Below are 21,494 nucleotides of genomic sequence, written 5' to 3'. Positions count from 1 at the left end.
TCCCATTTGATTTGTGCATCATTGTTGTAGTATATACATATGCAACATGCCCTAGGTAGTAGACCCTGTGTGTTACAAAGGTGACTAAAATATGAATGATTCTAAAGATGGACTGTCTGTAAGCACAGTGGCAGAGATGAAAGTGACCCTATATCACATGCCATCTGTTGACAGCTGACAGAGCTGATATGCTTCTGTTTTGTAAAATGGCTTTGACTACATCCCCGGAAGTACATTAGTGAAATGCTCACAGATAGAAAAACTTCTGTATAAATATGCAGAGGTAATATACTGTATGTTTAAAATCACTGGAATCAGAGCAGGCAGACTCAGATTCAAGTGAGTGCTCTGCCACTTTTCAGCTGTGTAACCTTAAGGAAGACATTCAGCACTCTAATATTCATGTTTGCATCTGTAAAATGGGTAAATAATTACAGCTATTAAGGATGAATGGGAACATTAATGAAGTAATATATGTCAAGCATTTTGCATAGGATTTAATATAATAATTATTATAGTAGTGATAATACAAAGTGGAGTTCCACTAGTATAAGTGGAATTCCAGTTGCTATGGAAGCTCAGAGGGGGATTTCTATGAAATAACTTTGGAGATCAGAAGCAGTCTATTGGAGAATAAAAAGGTACATTCAGTTAAGATAGATCAAGATGATAGTACAGGAATTCCAGGAGCAAGAAATAGATAAATTAAATGCTCAGTATTAAGAAAACAAGATGTGATTTTGGGGAATAAATGTCAAATTTGAATGAAAGCAAGTATTAGTATAGACAGGTAGAAACATAGTTTGACACACAATTTTCCAGGCTCTTGAACGATAGGTCTAAAAGTATGATCTTTTTTTCATAAAGTAGTTGAAAACCTTTGCTGATTTTTGAGCAGATAGTAGGATGGTTTGGAGATGTAGGAAAGTGGATACAGAGGGACAATTTACTGAAGTTCTGACTAAAAGAAATGAGGTCATGGACAAGGTGGCAGCAGAAATGGGGATGAAGGGACAGAAATGAAAGATAAATTCTGGGATAAACTTAATCGGACTTGGCAAATATATGAGGTGATGCAGGGGGAAGGATCAAGGGTCAAATAATGAATGATTCTTGGTGCCTGCTATAGACTGAATTGTGTCTCTTCTAAAATTCATATGTTGAAGATTTAACCTTCAATATATCAGGATATGATTATATTTAGAGATAAGGCATTTAAGGAAGTCATTAAATTAACATAAGGCCCTCAGATTGAGCCCTCATCCAATCTTACTAGTGTCCTTATAAGAAAAAGAAAATTAAACACACAGAGACTAGGGATGTGCACTCACAGAAGAAAGATCAGGTGCAGACATGGTGAGAAGTCAGCCATCTGCAAGCTAAGGAGAGAGGTCTCAGAAGAAACCAAACTTATTAACACCTTGTTATTGGAATTCTGGCCTCCAGGCCTATAAGACAATATGTTTCTATTGTTTCAGTGACCCAGTCTGTGATATTTTGTTATGGCAACCCTAGCAAACTAATACAGAGCCATTCACAGAAATAGAGAAAGTAGAAACAGCATTTTTAGATCAATGCAGAAAATTAGTATAAGCAAGGGCATGTTACCATGACTCAGGCTTAGTAAAATATCAATAATAATTATTTTGTAATAATCTGATGGTTATGTTGTAAAGGTTAAAAACATAATGCCATTTTGTGGAAAACATATCTTATGAATGTTATTAGAGCAATTGATGTTTGCTGATATAACAAAATTTTTGTCCCTTTTCCAAAATTCTAGTGACTGTACAGAATGAAATCTGTTCCTCATTCATATACCTTCACTGTAAGTACTCTAGGTTGGATGTCTCTTCTCTTAAAGTTAATCCAGAGAGCCTAGTTTCTTCTCTCTTGAAGCACAGATGTTTCCTCCTTTGCTTCCAGCCACATAGATGAAGAGAGGGAAAACTTGAAAGATTGTTTTATAGCCATCCTTGAAAGTGGTGCATATTTCTTCCATCCGTATTCCATTGACCAGAATTCAGTTGAATGATTCCACCCAGATGAAAGAGATCCTGGGAAAACCAATTCAATTGTATGCAAGGAACAAAAGGGGAATAGAGTACTGATTAACCTTTGTAGTCTCCGCCTTGTGGCCTACCAAACTTCTATTTTGCAGTTATATGAAATGGAAAAGGAAGAAAGGAATAGTTTTGTTATATATTACTATCTGGAGCTTTCCTCATGGCTCAGTGGTAAAGAATCCACTTGCCAAGCAGGAGACTTCGTGTTCAATCCCTGAGTTGGGAACCCGCTCCAGTATTCTTGCCTGAGAAATCCCATGGACAGAGGAGCCTGGCAGGTTACAGTCCATGTACTCACAAAGATGTTTGAATAGAGGAATAATTTAATAGTATCAATTTTTAATATTTATTTTTTTTATTATTTGGCTGCACCAGGTCTTAGTTGCAACATGTGGGATCTTTAGTTGTGAAATGTAGGATTTTTTCCCCAGTTTTTGCATGTGGGATCTCGTTCCCTGACCAAGGATTGAACCCGGGCCCCCTGCATAGGGAACGTGGAGTCTTAGCCACTGGACCACTAAGTAAGTCCTGGGAATCAATGTTTTAAAATAATTTAAAATCTTACAATTGTCCCCTATTCCTGTATACAGGACCCTTATAAAGGTCAATTATATAGTTTATCCCCATTGCATTGCCCCATGTGGAATAAGGGATGAACTGCATATTATTTCAAAGTTTTTATTTTTGGTACATAATAAAGGTGAAGTTGCTCAATCATGTCCGACTCTTTGCAACTCCATGGACTGTAGCCTACCAGGCTTCTCCGTCCATGGGATTCTCCAGGCAAGAATACTGGAGTGGGTTACCATTTCCTTCTCCAGGGGATCTTCCCAACCCAGGGATCAAACCCAGGTCTCCAGCATTGGAGGCAGACGCTTTAACCTCTGAGCCACCAGGGAAGCCCTTGGTACATAATAGGTATTCAGCAAATACTTGATCATTTATTGAAATATAACTTCTTTGAAGAAAATGCTTTGGGAACATTTGAATCATTTTATTTTATGAAGATAGATTAATTTTGTTATTTTGTCCCTTTAATAGCACTTTCAGTGCTATTAAATCAAGACAAATTTACTGTTAAAAAGGCATGTGGTGCTTTGTCACAAGACAAAAAAGATAATGAACACCAGCTAAGTCATCTCCACTGTTGTAAAATTAAAGATAAAAAACCAACTGATTACAATTCTGAGATACAGTCTTCAGGATGATTAAGAATTTTATTATTCTACTGAATTATGCTTATATATGAGCATCTTCCCTGTTTTTCCCATCATGAGAAAATATCGATTTAGATGGAAACATCTTATTTGGCTCTACTTTGGTGGTTCTGTTGTTTTGATCAAATACTGTGATTGTAAACACCGAGGAGCTATTTTAAATTGTTTACCTGTCAGAATAGAATATATTTGTTTTTAAATTTGGCCAGTTACTATGATAAGCCAGTACTTACCAAGGGCCTTAATGAAATGGCTACTTGGACAAATTGGACTGTAACCACAGTGATTCATGAAGGGAAGACAAGTCAGCCTTAGGGAATGCATTTCACCTGGAATGAGTTCTTTGCCCTTCTAATAGGAAAGATCCCTTTGTTTTTGGAGGCTTGGCATTGGCCTGGCAAAGTGGTGAGGCTCCTGCCTGTGCTTTCCAGCTCGTAGCTGGATGCTCCACTTGTATTCACTTCCTGAGTATCCTGCAAGCAGCACTGCCATCAGAGCTACATTTGAGACCAAAGGAATCCCCATTATAGCAGATACTGAAAATCTCCACAGGATATCACTTGGTAAGGATTAGGCTGTTATGAAGGCAGGGAGTGAAGCCCTCCAAATTTAGATACAGAAAGGAACTATTGCTTCTCTAAGATATTCAATTGCTAAGTCGCTTCAGTCGTGTCCGACTCTGTGCAACCCCATAGATGGCAGCCCACCAGGCTCCCCCGTCCCTGGGATTCTCCAGGCAAGAACACTGGAGTGGGTTGCCATTTCCTTCTCCTAGAAGATATTCAAGGTGGTCTGTGAAACATACTGAAGTTCCATTTATTCCAAAGTATTGTAAAATTAGCTGTTTTTCATGTTTACCATATGCAGATTACATATGTATGTGTTGGATGATAATTCAGTAACTTTATAGGCTCTTTATTTTTCCTAAGATAATTTATATGAACAATGGTATCATTAAACAGTTTTACCATATTCTTCACTTGAAGGGCCTCTGAAATGCTCATAAATTATAAGGTTCACAAATGCATCTGGTTGTCAGTTATGAGCCTGTGTCTAATTTCCAATTCCCTTTTAAACTCTGAATGTTCACTTTACTGCTTTGACCCTAGAATACCACATATTTTATTGATAGGGTTATTTATTTCTCAAGAAATATGAAATAAACTTATTAAGCACTTTTAGTATTACTATACGATTTACGTTTTCCCCTTTTCTCTCTCTCTGTTACTCCTGCTTACTTAGGGAAGCAATGTTTGCTCATGTTTAAGGCTCGTTATTTTTCTGACCTTATTATGTACTTGTTTTTCTGACTTTAACATGCACCATAGATACCCCATTTAACAACACTTTCTGTATCCTTTTATTAAAGTCCAGTCTCTGGGGAATCAAAAGCACAAACCAAGTCATCCATCTTCAACAAGTATACAAGATTACATCTACTGATGGAAGTAAGCACAAACTTGGTGATGCACCCCACAACCAGAATTCCATTTAACTACCAATTCCCAAGGAGGCTAATTCATTTTCCAAAGGATATATGAACAAAACCATAGTCACCGTTTCAGAGAACATCTTTTGTTTTCCCTCTTTGAGATAATTCCAACAAGGGCGTTTTTCACCTTACATTTAAGATCACATGATGGTGAGAAAATTCTATAATGTAAAGGATAGGAGTTTATTACGGTAAGGATAAAATAGAACAAAACAGTTGGGCTTCTACAGCGTTTTACGGGAAACCTCTTCTGACCCCTCTATAAACAATTCCTTTGGTAAAGTCCCCATTTTATGTTGGTTTGCTCTGTCATCAGTGTGGAGTTATGGCTTGAATAAATTCTTGTTGAGGGTTGAAGGTTGGCATGGGAATGCCTTTCTTTTCTAGATGTTATAATGGATGTGTGTAATTCGTCAAGTCTGGAACATATGCCTTGCTTTATTCACTAACTTTCAGAGAAGTTAATGACCAGCTATCACCTTCAAAATCTGGCAACAGAATTTGACATTTTTTAAATACTCTGAGTAAGAATCAGTCAGAAAGGCTTTGCAATTCATCCCTAGTAAACTTGTTAACTTATTATCAAAATAAAAATATTTCAATAGTATTTTAAGTTTTTCAAAAGATTATTATTACGGTTCAGAAGATATCTTGGTAAGCATTTTATATTTTCACTATATCTAAATTTTGGACTGGGTGCATGAATTAAAGACATAATTAGGCTGCCAGTTAATATCAGTTTATAGAAACTTTATTTGCAATTTATTTCAGTAGCATTTAGTGGAAAATTGCATTTGGATGTACATTAGATTTATGGTATTTTTATTTGTGTTAAAAATGGTATCCTCCAAATATTTACTTTATAAATAAAAAAGTTTGGGGATATAAAACAAACTTTTATTTATTCTATTATGTCCTCTTCTTTAACTGGAGTCTTAATACTTACCAGTGCCTTGAAAACTCGAAGTTGCATTATACATGATGCTTTTATAATTTCTGATTTTAGATAATTATGAAAAATTAAAAATATCTTCTGCTCATGATATCCAACTCTTGTATGAAAGAAAAGACATGATAAATACTGGATTAAATATTGAGAGAAATACTTTTCTTTTGTTCAGGATAATTGTATCTGATCCTGGAATAAACATCAGTCTAATTTTGAGAAACAAAAACAAAAGTAGCTCCTAAATGTATTTTTCATTGGATGAAGCAAAGAAAACTTGTTTGGTATCGAAGAATTGTTGTTAATTACCTTGTGTGGAAGATTTTTGTCAATTAATCAGCCCTAGCTGTTTCCACCAAAAGCAGGTCTTCTTTAAGCCTATATAGTACAAAAAACACACTATATTGAGCAGAGAAGTGTTTTATACTTCCTCTTAACCAATTAATTCCAATTTAGATAAATTTTAAGCTCTTTCGTCTGAAAGTGGATTATCTATATATATTCCACTTTGTTTCAAATGCAAATGATTAAGTGTTCTGCATTCTAATCAGTAAACAGCTCTGTGACTAAATCATAATTTAATGATCTCTTCCTAGAGAGATAATGATGCAAAATTTAGATCTGAAAAGAAGATTTTCATTTTTATCTAATTGAGCTGATCTTTCTGTAAAATCTTTGTAGGCTTCTGTAGTTGTGCTAATAATAAATTCTGGATGAAATCTACATTATGAAAGATGCTACATTTTTATTCAGGAAATATAAATACTTGAAACATATCTTTATGTTTGTATATACATGTGCTATGTGCATTTCTCTTGTGTGTGTGTGTGTGTGTGTGCACTGTGTGCTCAGCTGTGTCCGATTCTTTGCACCCCTATGGACTGTAGCCTGCAGGCTGGAGTGGGTTGCCATTTCCTTCTCCAGGAGATCTTTCTGACTCAGGGATCAAACCTGTGTCTCTTGTGTCTTCCACGTTGACAGGCAGATTCTTTACCACTGGGCCAAATGCGAAGCCCACCATTTTCTCTTTAGTTGGGAGAACTGTCTCAGTTTTATTGGAAGAGCTAGGGCTTTAATTAACAGTCACATATACTTTAAGTAAATTGAAAGAAAAAAAAATAGTCTTTTACTTTTACTCACATATTTCCCTTTTCAGATTCTTTATTTCTTCCTAAAGATCTTAGTTTCATCTGTTATCATTTCCCTTCAGCCTTAATAACTACTTTTAACACTTCTTGTAAGGCAGTTCTGAGGGTGACAACTCTCTTTAGTTTTCTTTTATGGGGAACTATCTTGCCTTCGTACTGGAAGAACATTTTCACTGGATCTAGAATTCTAGTTTTGTTTTTTTTTTTTCTTTAGCATTTTTAATTTGCTATTGTGTGTAATATGTTGCTTTTCTCTCTGTCTTCTTTTAAGGTTCTCTTTTAATATTTATTTATTTATTCTAGCAGTTTAATTACTGTGTTACCTAGGTGGGGCTTTCTTTGTGCTTATTCTGCTATGGGGCTGAATTTCTTGAATCTATACATTTCTGACTTTTATAATATTTGGCAAACTTTTATTACCATTATTTATTTATTATTACACCCCATCTTTCTCTCTTTTGGAGGGACTCCAATTATACACATATTTAGTATTTTGAAGCTGTATTCATTTTTTCCCCCTCCAACTTTTTCTCTGTCTTTGAGGTTGGAAAATTTCTATTGATGAACTTGAAAAGTTTCTATTATAGTTCATTGACTCCTTATTGTTACCTTCAAACTGTTATTAAGCTAAATGAAAATTGTAAATTTCAGCTATTAAATTTTTTTCAAATCAAGAATTTCCTTTTTGTTCTCTTTTACAAGATTCTATTCCTCTGTTTATATTTCCTAGCTTCATATTCATTTTGAGAATATCTTCTTTTATTTCCTTGAGTATAAATATAAATATAATTGGGTTTTAAATCCGTTGTCCACTAAGTCCAGTGTCTATCATCTCAGGATTGATCTCCATTGTCTTTGAGTAGAGTTCACATATGTTTATCAAATAATCAGTAGCTCTGGATTGTTTTTTGAGCATTGTAGAGATTCTGGATTCTGTATGTTCTCCAAATAATATTGATTTCTATTTTTCTTAGAAGGCAGTAAAATGTGGCTGAGATCAAATGAGAGTCCCTTTTGTGGTAGATGGTTGAAATCTCAGTTCGGTTCTTTTAGCCTTAACAGAGCTGTTTGGAGACTGTCCTACTAATGCATATTTCAGAGGATTGCCAGAGGCTATGAAAGTGAAAGAGGAGAGTGAAAAAGTTGACTTAAAGCTCAACATTCAGAAAACGAAGATCATGGCATCCGGTCCCACCACTTCATGGGAAATAGATGGGGAAACAGTGGAAACAGTGTCAGACTTTATTTTTCTGGGCTCCAAAATCACTGCAGATGGTGACTGCACCCATGAAATTAAAAGACGCTTACTCCTTGGAAGGAAAGTTATGACCAACCTAGATAGCATATTCAAAAGCAGAGACATTACTTTGCCAACAAAGGTTCATCTAGTTAAGGCTATGGTTTTTCCAGTGGTCATGTATGGATGTGAGAGTTGGACTGTGAAGAAGGCTGAGTGCCGAAGAATTGATGCCTTTGAACTGTGGTGTTGGAGAAGACTCTTGAGAGTCCCTTGGACTGCAAGGAGATCCAACCAGTCCATTCTGAAGGAGATCAGCCCTGGGATTTCTTTGGAAGGAATGATGCTAAAGCTGAAACTCCAGTACTTTGGCCACCTCATGCGAAGAGTTGACTCATTGGAAAAGACTCTGATGCTGGGAGGGGTTGGGGGCAGGAGGAGAAGGGGACGACAGAGGATGAGATGGCTGGATGGCATCACTGACTCGATGGACATGAGTCTGAGTGAACTCCGGGAGTTGGTGATGGACAGGGAGGCCTGGCGTGCTGCAATTCATGGGGTTGCAAAGAGTCGGACACGACTGAGCGACTGATCTGATCTGATCTGGGCAGTGTTTATACACAGAATTTGGGACTCTCTTCCTTTGACTTTCTCCTTGATGGGTTTTTCCCTTTCATTTTCCAGTCAGTCTGGGTATGCAAAATCTGTCCTCCTTCTTTAAGCCGGTAAGTGTGTAATTTTTCTTTCCTTATTTTATCCACTTAGTATGGACAGACTGAGTCCTTCCCTCTGGTGAAAAGTTATAAAACAGGACACTCATCCAGTGCTGTCTCCTCCCTCCAGTGTCTACCCTTTCCAGTATCTGCCTGTTCTGGAAAACTTTCCAGTGCTTTCAAGCATTATGTTTACATTCTATCCATACATTATGGCTTTTATTTATAAGAGGGTTGGTCCTGAAAGGAACCCTAACTAGAATTCCACAACTTTACATTGGAAAGAATTTCTTATATTACAAATATTTAAAAACACAATTTTAGAACACTGTTTAATCATCATAGGGTTGCAGAATAATCTATTAGGTTGAACAACCTGAAATCACCATTGTGGCAGGACTGGCATAGGGACAGTTTCATATGATTCAACCTAGTAACTATGTTCTCCTGCATTTATAATTAATTTTATCACTGAGTATTTATGGGCATATTGAGTTACCTGTATTTCAAGTTATTTACATGCTATAGAATCATAGAAGCAGAAGTCCTGGGTCCAAGTTTACGGACATCCTTAAACTTATTGAGCATAATTGCTGATTTTATTATTTATTAATATAATAATGTGTATGCTAAGTTGCTTCAGTTGTGTCTGACTCTTTGCAACCCCATGGACTACAGCCCACCAGGCTCCTCTGTTCATGGGATTTCCCAGGCAAAAATACGGACTGGTTTGCCATTTCCTTCTCCAGGGGATTTGCAGGACCCAGGGAGCGAACCTGCATTTCCTGCATTGGCAGTCATGTTCTTTACCACTAGCACCATCTGAGACGCCCAATGTAATAACACATAATGAACTATATTTTTCTGAAATGGTTGCATGAATTAATGGCCTCTAAAATAGCATCTGTCCTAAAATTGGGTAATGCAATTATATTTAAGCTTTACTTTTTTGTTTTGTATTGTTTTTTCATTAGCAAAAATATTCTCAAGGGTTTTAACTGGAATTGTGCCTTGTGTTTGTTAGTTATTATCTACATTGCATATATTCATTGTACTTGTCAATTCCTATATATTTTCTCTGGATATTGAACCAGAATATTTTAGGGACCCTGGAATATTTCAGACTTTCATCATCAAATGTATATGTCATCCTTTATGTATATTTGAGATATTAAAATCTACTTAATTTTAGGAAAATTTTAAGATGGCTTCTTTATATGAGATAGGAAAAATTTTAAATGTGTTTCACATTTGTATTAGTGTATAGACTAAGCAATAGGAAAAATAAATAGGTCAGTAAATTTTGCTTGTTTGAAGGGAACACAGGCAATATAAGTTATGTAATACTTTTATGTATTACTCATGCCTATAGTTATGTGTCCTTAAGTGTTTTAGTATGAGCTGGCAAAAAACTACCTGAGTGAGAAAGACAGTAAGTATCCTGTGTTTTAAGTTATTCAAATTGTACAGAGTCATTGAAGTGGAAATCCTGGGTCCAAATTTACGGACATCCTTAAACTTACTGAGTATAATTCTGCTATGTAGCAGAAGATAGAAGAACTAATGCCCATACACTAAGGCAAATCTTTCCTGTCAATACTAACAGGGGATTCAGAATCCTTGCTGTGGGCTTACTGTTCTGTGTGAAATAGAGTTTGGAATGCCTTATTGAGTTTGTCTGTTTATCATGTTCTGAAAACAACACGAAAAAATAGACTGATAAGTCTCATTTAACCCGTGAAAGAAAATAAATCCAATGCAATGACTAAATAATTGCATTATGGTTTGTATTAACACAGTAAAACACATGCTATTAACAGCAGTTTGTGCTTTAGACACATCTCTGCTAATTAATTAGTTTATTTTGCAGGAAAAAAGTCAATTGAAAGTATGAGTTATGGCCCCTAAACACTATATGGGAAGACTAATTGGTCTACGGCTCTCTTTTAAAGAGTGAAAAATATGCCCCCAAAGAATGTACTATTATATCATAATTTTTTTAAAAAAGTAAGGCCTCCATACATCTAGATTTATGTCAAATTTTAAGAATGCCTTAAAACAAGGATGACAAATACCTATGGAACATGAGAATCACTTCGTGTACAATATTAATGTCAGGCATCATTAATAGATCACTTTGTTCTTACCTGCTGAATTCAGATATAGGGTGGAATCCTTTAGACAGAGTATTTCAAGGCGTCATTGCCAACCAGATAGGTAATGTCATGGAAAGAAGACTTTTTGCCACGCACATCCCTTTTACTAAACAACTCAGTCAGTCAGTTCAGTCGCTCAGTCGTATCCGACTCTTTGAGACCCCATGAACCACAGCACGCCAGGCCTCCCTGTCCATTACCAACTCCCGGAGTCTACCCAAAGCCATGTCCATTGAGTTGGTGATACCATTCAACCATCTCATCGTCTGTCGTCCCCTTCTCCTCCTGCCCTCAATCTTTCCCAGCATCAGGGTCTTTTCAAATGAGTCAGCTCTTTGCATCAGGTGGCCAAAGTATTGGAGTTTCAGCTTCAGCATCATCCTTCCAATGAATATTCAGGGCTAATTTCCTTTAGGATGAACTGGCTGGATCTCCTTGCAGTCCAAGGAACTCTCAAGAGTCTTCTCCAACACCACAGTTCACAAGCATCAATTCTTCGGCACTCAGCTTTCTTTATAGTCCAACTCTCACATCCATACATGACCACTGGAAAAACCATAACCTTGACTAGACAGACCTTTGTTGACAAAGTAATGTCTCTGCTTTTCAATATGCTGTCTAGGTTGGTCATAACTTTCCTTCCAAGGAATAAGTGTCTTTTAATTTCATGACTGCAATCACCATCTGCAGTGATTTTGGAGCCCAGAAAAATAAATTCAGCCACTGTTTCCCCATCTATTTGCCATGAAGTGATGGGACTGGATGCCATGATCTTAGTTTTCTGAATGTTGAGCTTTAAGCCAACTTTTTCACTCTCCTCTTTCACTTTCATCAAGAGGCTCTTTAGTTCTTCTTCACTTTCTGCCATAAGGGTGGTGTCATCTGCATATCTGAGGTTACTTATCCCAAGATAATAATCTTACTTTGGCATTTATAGTGAAAAAAAAATGATTCTGATCACAAGAAACAGGAAACCAATGCAAATTATTTTATGGAAATTTTTTTTTCCATTTACCTAGCTACAAATTGAGATTTATTCCAGTTTTAGCTTTTAATAAACAGTGAACTTTGAGCTTATTTGAAGATCAAGGTCTTCAAATAAGAATATCAAGGATCTGTCTCTCTCCTTTTCTTTCCCCCATGGTGCTTTCATTCTCAGGCATGCTCTAAGTGTTGATAAGAAGCAGCCTCACTTACATCAGACCTGCTGAGCAATCACCACTTTTTATCCCAGTTGTTCAGAGTAAGTCTAAGATACGTCTCTGATTGACTCCTTTTGAATCTGCCTGTTATTGCTCTGGTCAGAGGGATGGAAAATGTTGGTTGGTCATGACTGTATAACCTGGACCAGAAGTAGAGAGGAAGCATTGGAATGAGCCTCCAATCAGCCAAATAAACATAGAGGGATTTGTTATTCCCTAGTACTGGTTGAGCCATATTAATGCAGATAAATGCAGGGAAATTTAAAAAAATAGCAGTATACACTGTACCTCCATTCTTATTTTACTTTACTGCTCTGAAATTGCTCTGATGATTGAGGTAACAGTTGTATTACATAGGAGAAAGGCTAAATAAATATAATACAGAGACCTCAGAAGACATTGGCTCAAAGAAGAGATGATTTACAGAGTCATCAGGAGCTCAGGTTCCTAGATGCTCTTTTGTCATCTTCAATGTAAGACTTTAACCATTGCAGGTTAGCTAGAAGGAAAAAGAGCTAAAAGAATCTAGATTATTTTTAAGTCAATGACCTGGAAATTGCCAACTACATTTCTCTTCATGTCCCTTTAGTGAGAATCTAGTCTTCGGTTTACACTTTGTCATGAGGGAAACTGGGAAATACAGTCTTTTAGTAGGTGGCCATGTGCCCAGGAATTAAAAAAAAAAAAAAAAAACAAGAACAGATTTGAGGGGTGAGACAGGAGGAGAGAGGGGAATAAACATCCTGCCATACATAATGTCTTATATTAAGAAGACCCACTAGTTCTCTCCTTTTTCTCTAACATGGTTACGTTATACAGACAGCAGTAAGACGTATTGGCCCAAACCAACAGGACAGAATAGATGAAAAAGATAAACTAAGTCCTTTACTTCAGCTGAACTATGTTTTCTGTAATGATCAGTCCTTATTCTTGTGCATCAATCACTGTCTCACTATTTAGCATACATTTTGTTTGCTGTAGCAAAATTGGAATAAATTATCTTCCAGAATGGCAGTGGCTCGTCACATTCTAAAATGATACAAGATTAAAAACGAGGAGATTTAAAAAAATATTTTCTAGGCCACTAACTAGTTGTACCACCTGGAGAAAATTTCTGAACCTTACCTACCTCAAGTATAAAAAGAAGCTGTAGGAGAATATGTTAGCTGAGGTCCTTACCAGATTGAAAAGATTTTATACTTTGTTTGGAGTACAGATTCAGATGAAATTCTCATCTTCCCCAAATATCAGGCTTTTCCCCCAATAAATGTGAATAAAACTTGGTTGCCTAGGACTTTGGAACGAATCACCAATATGAAAGTAAGCCAGCCATAATTGACAGTTAGGTGTTTCTAATTGGAGGACAGGAAATCTTTCTGATCTCCACAAGAAATCAACAAATGCTTTGAAGCCTGAAATTTGACAAGATATAAGCAATGTTTTAGCTATTTAAGTATAGTGTTATTAATGACCATAAAATTCCTTAGTCCTATTAAAATCCAGGGAAAGTATCTGGTTCCATGACCTCCTGAGGGTGAATCACACATATTAATGATCCACAGCGTGAAATATAAGATTTTACCTTTTTATTTGTTCCAGAATTATTGCCCTTTGATTTTTAATACATGTCCTTTTGTTCTCACATTAAAGGACAAGTTAAAGGAGTATCAACTCTGTCATTTTAACTCCTCAGAGTTAATGTGGTCTTCTTTTGCTTTATTAATATCTAAGCTGAAGGTGGCTGCTTTGTACTTCCAAGGTTGCCTTTGAGGGTTTATCCCTCAGTGGAAAGATCCTGCCTTCCTTTATTACAGCAGTTGGCTGGAAAACCTCTGTCGATCTGTGACTATTCTGAACTGCTAGACTGAAATGCCGTTTCCAAAACTATAGCTCTTCTGCTAAACAATTTTTCTAGGAATGATGCCATATCACTAGCTACTAGCCTTTGCCAAGAGCCAATATTCCTTCAATGGCCCTACTCTGGGAATGATACCAAATGATGGTTCAGGCCGAGGGTAGGTAGTAAATCAGCAGTAAAAGCTGAAAAATACCCCAGCTTTTAATATCCTTTCTCTTTTTTTTCCAGATGACCAGCATATCTCTCTCACCTTCTGCTTCTATTCATGAAAGAACTCCTTTTCTCCCTTGCATTTGTGATTTGATAGCTGAAATTTTATTTTCCACGATCTTCCTCAATTGTGAGCAAGAAATTCACACCTTTCAAGGCTAAGGCAATCACATTTTCATGTGACATAAGTATGCAGTCTTTCTCCAGAACCCACATGCAAAGGTGTGACGGCTGATAGATAAGGATTGTTTGTAGAGTGAGAAACGTGCTGAATAGAGTGTCAGACCGGAGAATGGGAGCCAAGAGAGGATTTCAGAGCAGCAGCAGAAGGTATCTTCAGCAAACATCCATTCAGGCTGAAGGCTGCCTTCTGGTGTCAGGTTCCAGTCTTTCTAGAAGCAGAGGCAATAGATCTGTAAGTTTCTTGGGATGGGAAAACCTGAATTGGTTGCCTGTCCTTGACGATGTATTAAAAATATGAAATTACCCTTGGAGGTAATAACTATGAAGTGTTTCTTGGATGTGGAAGTTTAAGTCACTGCCTCCATTTTGAATTCCTTAAAAAACAAACAAACTTCCTTTAGTTGGATAAAATACTTTCTTTCTCTCAAATTCTATTTTCCTTTCTTGGTTAATCATTTGTCTGTCTTCCTTCCTCCCTCCTTTCCTTCCTTTTCCCTAGCCTACCTTTTCCTTCTGTCCCTTGCTTCTTTCTTAAAATGTACTTGCCTGGGGTAAAGTTTTTAGTGTACATGAGGACTTAATGTTTGTCTTTAAGCCACAGGTTTACTCTTGGGCTATTTCCTGATTTACATGCAGAATCATGTTTTTTCCCCTTTCAAGAAAAACTCATGTTTAAGAACTGACTTATCATCTTCTTGTTTCAGGTATCATGCCTTGCTATTCTCTTATATATCTTTGGGTAGTTAATTTAAAAACAAGTAACTAGCCTTGCCTGTTGAATTTTCCACTGTACCCTGGCTCCTAGAACAATGACTGATAATTAGTAGGTGCTGAACAAACATTTGTTTTTTAAAATAGGGATCCAAATGTCAAGCAAACATACCATAAAGCAAAGAAGAGCAAAAGGTTTCAGTACACTGTTGGTTTGACCAGGATGGAGTTCTGAGTCTTCTGCTCAGCAGATGCTTACAAGAAGGTGATATATTCAGGAGATCAACTTAGCTTTGTGTCTTCTTGACCTCTGAAATGTTTTCTTACAAATATAGTACTTTCCCTTTTGGAATTTTATTCAATATTCTATCTTTGTTTCTACTTTAGAAAACATGCCATGTGAATAATGATGCCTCAGGCAAAGAAATTACTCCAGCAGTTCAGTTTAAACTCAGGATATATCCTGCCCTCACTTGCATTCGCAATTTGCCACACAGTCAGTAAGAGCCATGCCCACACATGAACTGACAGAATTGGGGCTCCAAGGTTAGCAATTATTAAAATTTAAAAGTCCATTTGTTCATTTTCAAAATATTTTATTCAGTTGCTTCTGAAGCAGAATCCTGAGTTGCCTTCCCGGTGCTGCTCACTATAGCGGCATCCAACTCTGAGGGGGGCTCACATCTCTAAATGCCCTCATTGTTCAATGGACAAAACCAGACTGTAAGGTCAATCTCACTGCCTTAGTAGAGTAAAACTTAGAAGTCAATGATTCTCTAACCATCAAAGAGAACTTAAATTCAACAAAATTTTTTAAAAAGTGGAACTGTGTGAAATTTTTGGAAAATATGATTATGGTGAGGGAAAAAATGAAACGGGTATAAAAATCACTTTATACTGCAAAGATTGTAACTTTCCCAGATTAATTTTGGAATCTTCAAATAAAAATTGCATTTTTGGGGGGAATTGCTAAGGCAACAGAAGTGGCCTTTTGTAGTGGAAATAAGCACCCAAGACTTTTTTCTATTTTATAATTGATTAATTCATTAGTGAATTAATACAGAATAAGTAGGAAAAAATGTTAGGGAACAATATGATAAAATTATTGATCATAAGTCAATAGGACGATTAAAAAATGATAATAGAAGAAGGTGCATACATTCAAATACCAATAATTTGCCAGTTTGCGGAAGTAGCATCATTTGTGAATTAAATAGCAAGCCTCATCACGCCTCTAAATGAGTAATGAGAGCAAAAAGGAAAACAAACAAACAAAAAAATTAAATAGGTCCATGGCACCACACCCCTCCAACATGCAGCTCTGGGAGAAAACCAGACTGGCGACCTGTGTCTGGAATACGTACGGAGTGGAGCTATCAGGAGGCAGACGGACTTTAAAATTTCTCTTTTGTAGATAAAAGGGGCAACGATCCTACCTCTTTTAACCATAGACGTAGAAAATGGCGAACAAAGTTTGGGCTTCGTCCCTTGCTTTTCACCGTGAAATAAAAGTCTTAAGCCTGTAACTCTCGCTGTCCCAAGGGATCGAGGAAAGGGAGGGGGAATAAGCGGCGTGGGTGTGGGGTGGGTGGGCAGAACCACCGCAGAGAGGAGCTGCGCGAGCCTCCCTCTGCGGGGAGGGTGTGGATCCGAGAGCAAGCCAGAACAGGTCCGCGTCCTCGCGGCCACTGCCGGCGGTGGGAGGGGCGCGGCAGCCTCTCCGCGGGCAGACCCGCGTGCAGATCTGCTGGGAGCTGCCGGCGAGAAACTCCCGTGCATCCGCCGGAGCTGCTGGACTTCCTCGCCCTTCTCCCGCTCCAAGCCAGCTTGAAGGAGCGGTTTCCTCGAAGGAAGGTACAGAAAGGATCTGGTACTGGGGGCGACTCAGGTGTGCGGGGGGTAGGGGGTGGGGGCGGTGGTTAATGTGCTTATGTCTTGTTAGCCCCGGGGAGTTCCCCAACTCTGAGCGAGACCGAAGGAGGATAATGGGTTTGCTCCAGCGGGGAGGGAGTCAACCCATGGTGGGTCGGTGATGGTGCGTAGTCAGGGCTCCGTCATTGCACAAAGTAGGGTGGTCCGAGGTTCCCTCAGCCTTCGGCCAGTTAGAGACACCCCCTTTCCCAGCCCCGCCCCCTGGTGGCTGAGGCTGGATTCAGGAGGTTCTGGTCGGTCGGACGGAGTAAAGCGGCTCCTCGAATCCTCCAGCTCCCACTTTCTCCTCCTGGTCATGGGTAGGTAGGTTGACTGTCTTTTCTCCAGCCTCCCTTACCTGCATCTCTTGCGTCTCTCTGGAGGGGATTCCAGACCCTCCTGGAGATTCCAGCCTCACCCGGGTGGGGGCTGCTAAGTCCAGCTGGGTTTGAAGGTTAGTCCTGGCATGACTCCTTCCTGCCCCCTACCATCTCTTGGGTCGTAGGGCTCAGTTCTCTTTCGCCAACACAGCCGCCCCACTGTCTTGCTCCCATTCTCAGGGGATGATTACACATGCCAGTGAGGTTTGATACGCGCCGTCAGCTTGAAAAGGGAGGTTTTGGACACCTGGGTTGGTGGGGCGGGGGTTGGGGACGAGAAAACCGGGAAGGTTAGGGGCTCCACCTCCCCAGACCACCGAGGGGATGAGGGGGCAGGTCGGGGGCGTGGTTGCCATGGCTCCCTGGTAGCGGAGCTGGGGGAGCTAGAGATGCCAGTCACGGATGGTCCCTTCCTCCTCTTTGTGCCTTTCTCCCTCCCTTCTTTTTTTGAGTGAGAGTGTGCGTGGGGGTTGGGGGGAGCAGGGAGAAAGTGATTAATCTGGAGAGCAAGGACTGGAGCCGGGAGGCTGGGGAACGCCAGCCAGCCCCTTCATTCCCACTCCTCTTGCTCACTGCGAGCCTCACTTTCTCATCCGGGAGCAGGACTGAGGAATTCCTGCCAAAAGCCAGGGGCTGAAGAAGCCGCCACCGCGAGGGCTCAGGTACCCACACCCCGAGTCGCATCCTGGGGCGAGCGCGGGGTTGGGTGGTCAGGCTGTCAGCCGAAGGGCGGGCGGCGAAGGGGTAGGAGTTGAGCTACTGAAGGCAGGTGTGTAGTGACACAGCAGGGCGACAAGGCGCGGAGAAAGACTCAGGTTCAGCCAAACGCGAGTGGCGCCGGAGTTAGCTCCGCCGGGGTGGGTGGGGGGCTCCCAAAGAGCCCCCAGAGCTGGCAAGTGGTGCCAGGGCATGCGCGTGCGCGATGGCGCGCTCACGGAACGCCCGAGGTGGGGGGCACGTATGCGCGTGCGCGCGGAGGTGGGCAACTGGTGAGCCACCTGGGCTCGTGCAAGGCAGAGTCTCTCGCCGCGCTTACGTGGGTTCATAGGTTTGAGATGTGTGGTTTTGGACGAGTCGTTTACCCCATGCCTCAGTTTCCCCTTTTAAATAATAGGGATAGTATCAATACCTTCCTTTTCTGGTTTTTGAGCAAGTGGAGTAAGATAATTCCAGTAAACAGTTTAGCTCAGTGTCTGCTGTGTAATCAACACTAAAGTTATGGTTGCTGACCCCGTTTCTGTTACTATAAATTAATCCTCAATTTAAGTAGATAGGGCGTCTTCTCTTTTCTCTGCGTTTTTACTGAAGGCAAAATACTGATTTCTAATTTTGGAGACCGTCGATTGACATTAGTATTACTGTCCAGTTCATCTTCTACAAAGCTTTGATTTCCAGAAGATTGGAAGACATAAATTAACCAACCGGGTTGGAGAAAGAAGCTTAGAAAGCTATTTAGGGAAACTTTTAGTAATAAGAGAACAAAAGATTGTTGACTTTACTGCTTTTTGTGTAAAAATGTTTCCTCTCTCATCTGCTAATGTTGCAGTTGGCTTTGTCTTAATTTCATTATTTTTAGGATGGATCACCCTGTGACTTTCAAAATTTAACTTGGTTAATGGAGATTTCTATTTTATGGCCTTAAAAGTACTGCTGTGGATGTCCCTCCAGTAATGGCAGAGCACATAGTGTATAACCATTTCTCACAAACTCTTGAATATTGTCAGTGAATAAATGGAAACAAATAGTTATTTCTGGGCAAGTAAGAATACTGGCTAGGACAGTTCATTAAAATCTCTTTCCAGGCATGTTTCTACTCTTCACTGCAGAAGTTTGGGACTGTGATGATTAATGTATGTTTTCCAGATTGTTCTCTGTTGCACCTTATGGGTCCTTTCCTTTAAAGAAAAGGCTATGGATGTTTATTACTGCTCTTGGTTGTACAGGTGCTCCAACATATCCAGTAATGAGTAAGTTATATATCCCCTTTACCTAATTACAGGTCTGCTAGAATTTGATATTGCACATAATATATTTATTACCTTAAAGTGAATTCATGTCATTAAATGAACTAGTATTAAATTCATTTAAAAATTACTTGCTTTTTAGAATATTGACATATTTTGATGGCTCTGAAGCAAGTGAAACCAGACAGATGTCACCATCATAAAGCTCCTTATGACATTTACAAAATAGACCTCACCTAGGAAAATATTTGCTGGATTGGAGCTTGGTTTTTATAATTAGCTTCTGAAATCTTTGAAGACTGAAGGTTGTTTGACCCAAATTTGCTTTTCAAAATATTTTAGACAGACTCATTTTTTATGGGGAAATCTAAGTAAAAGTAATGATTTAAGGCAGATTTGAGATTCTACCAATTTTTATCTCATAAAAGAAAATTAAGTAATAGAGGGTGGCTAATGGCATCAGATTTGAAGAAATGAATGTCAGGAAGCCCTGTATCAGTTCATATAGTAGAGTATTGCTTCAAGTTTGACTTTTGCAAGACAACCAATGCCCCCTTCTTCACAGTGAATATGTCATCTTTAAAGGGTACCTTGAGGAATTACTGTGACAGCTTGCCTGAAATTCATGTGATCATTTACATATTCTTTCCCAGGAGCATTGGCATTAAATGTTCCATTTATTGGAAATTATTTTGCCCTTTGATTTATGACAGCCAGCAGTGCCATAGAGTCTAATACGTTTTAGAAACAAAATTTAGCTTTTTACTATTTATATTTTCCCTAAAAAAAAATCTAAAATCTAAAAAGTCAATCTTAGATTTTGCACATGGAAAGCTGAAGTTAGGCTGAAGACAAAGGGTAACAGTAAAAAACCATGACAAATCCAGATTTGGGGAGCTAATTGACATGCTAAGGTATAATCTAGAGAAACAATGTATCTCTATACCAAGGCTATTTTCAGTGATGTACTGTATTATTTGATTCAATCAGTGTTCCTTGTTATTTTTTCAAAACGAGACCAAGAATACTATATTTTCAATTATGAACGTTTTGATTACAGCTTCATTCTAACTAACTAATTCAGTCTGAAGAGAATGCAATTATTATGGTGATTTACATACAATATGCTAAGTTAACACAGCTAATGAGTGAAAGCATAATATTCTTTCTATTCATTCCTGGAAAAATATTGTGCTAAGCATTCTTTCAAAGAAAAGATTACATTATTCTCCAGCATTTATGTCTACCTACAGGTAAATTTTGGCACTGAGCCATTTTCTCTGCTTTTAAAATGAAATCTCTCACATTTTGGCGATCCTGTGCCTCTCCCACTTTTGGGGAGGAGATGGGGTAGGGAATGGAAACAATTCTCAGTTTAATTAGCTGTGGTGATTTCTCTTTTCTCTGCATCTTTATTGGGGGAAAGATTCTGTATTTTCTAATTTTGGAGGCTGGTTAACACCTTAAACATTACTAATTACTGCAGTTTATTTTATGTGCATTGCAATAGTGTAGTTGGTTAATTATAGCTTTCTCATTAGCACCATGTAGAGAGTAATGAATTAACACATCCCTTTGATCAAAAGAACATCTAAGTTTATCTTCTGAGAATAAAAGTGTTATTGTGTTACTGAAAGTCACTATAATTTTCCCAAGAAACAAATTGGTTGGAATTCTCTAGCACTGGGATAAGAAGCTTGATGAATGAGGGAGTAGAGCAGCGGTTGCTTGGCAACCTAACATTATTCTGCAATTTCTCCTGGTATATTTATCCAGTAAACTAGAAAATTCTGTTTTGTTAACGAATGTTTTTAGTCAGTGCACAAATAGACCATAACTAATTGAGATTTTATGTATTGTGGATAAAAAAATGGTCTTGCTTACATTCCCATTGTGTTTAGATAATACAAGTACAAAGAGAAAGAATATTCTGTTTTCAGTTATTAAAATTTTTCTAAAAATTTTTACTTAATTTTCACATGAGTTTATTACTACCAAAAATTGCAACTTGTTTACCTCTTTGGAAATCACATTAAGAGTGTGTGTGTGTGTGTGTGTGTGTGTGTGTGTGTGTACATGTGTGTTACAGTTGGGTTTGTG

General features: G+C 38.5%; 1 protein-coding gene across 7 annotated transcripts in view; it reads left to right on the top strand.

Moving 5' to 3' along the window:
* Window positions 1-21,494, top strand: part of CHL1 (cell adhesion molecule L1 like) — a 357,768-nt gene that overhangs the window by 116,530 nt on the left and 219,744 nt on the right. For 2 of the 7 annotated variants that reach the window (XM_070776317.1, XM_019985050.2), the window contains exon 1: window positions 16,767-16,993. The exons of 1 other annotated variant lie outside the window; for it this stretch is intronic. The gene's annotated coding sequence lies outside the window, so the exon portion shown is untranslated. Of the gene's footprint in view, window positions 1-16,766; window positions 16,994-17,112; window positions 17,375-17,875; window positions 18,093-21,494 lie in introns of those variants that run through there. 4 more of the 7 variants (XM_070776318.1, XM_070776313.1, XM_070776312.1 and 1 more) reach the window with 4 other exon arrangements.

Source organism: Bos indicus, chromosome 22 (genome assembly GCF_029378745.1).
Source record: "Bos indicus isolate NIAB-ARS_2022 breed Sahiwal x Tharparkar chromosome 22, NIAB-ARS_B.indTharparkar_mat_pri_1.0, whole genome shotgun sequence".
Taxonomy (NCBI): Eukaryota; Metazoa; Chordata; class Mammalia; order Artiodactyla; family Bovidae; genus Bos; species Bos indicus.
This window is presented reverse-complemented; position numbering and strand designations above follow the sequence as displayed.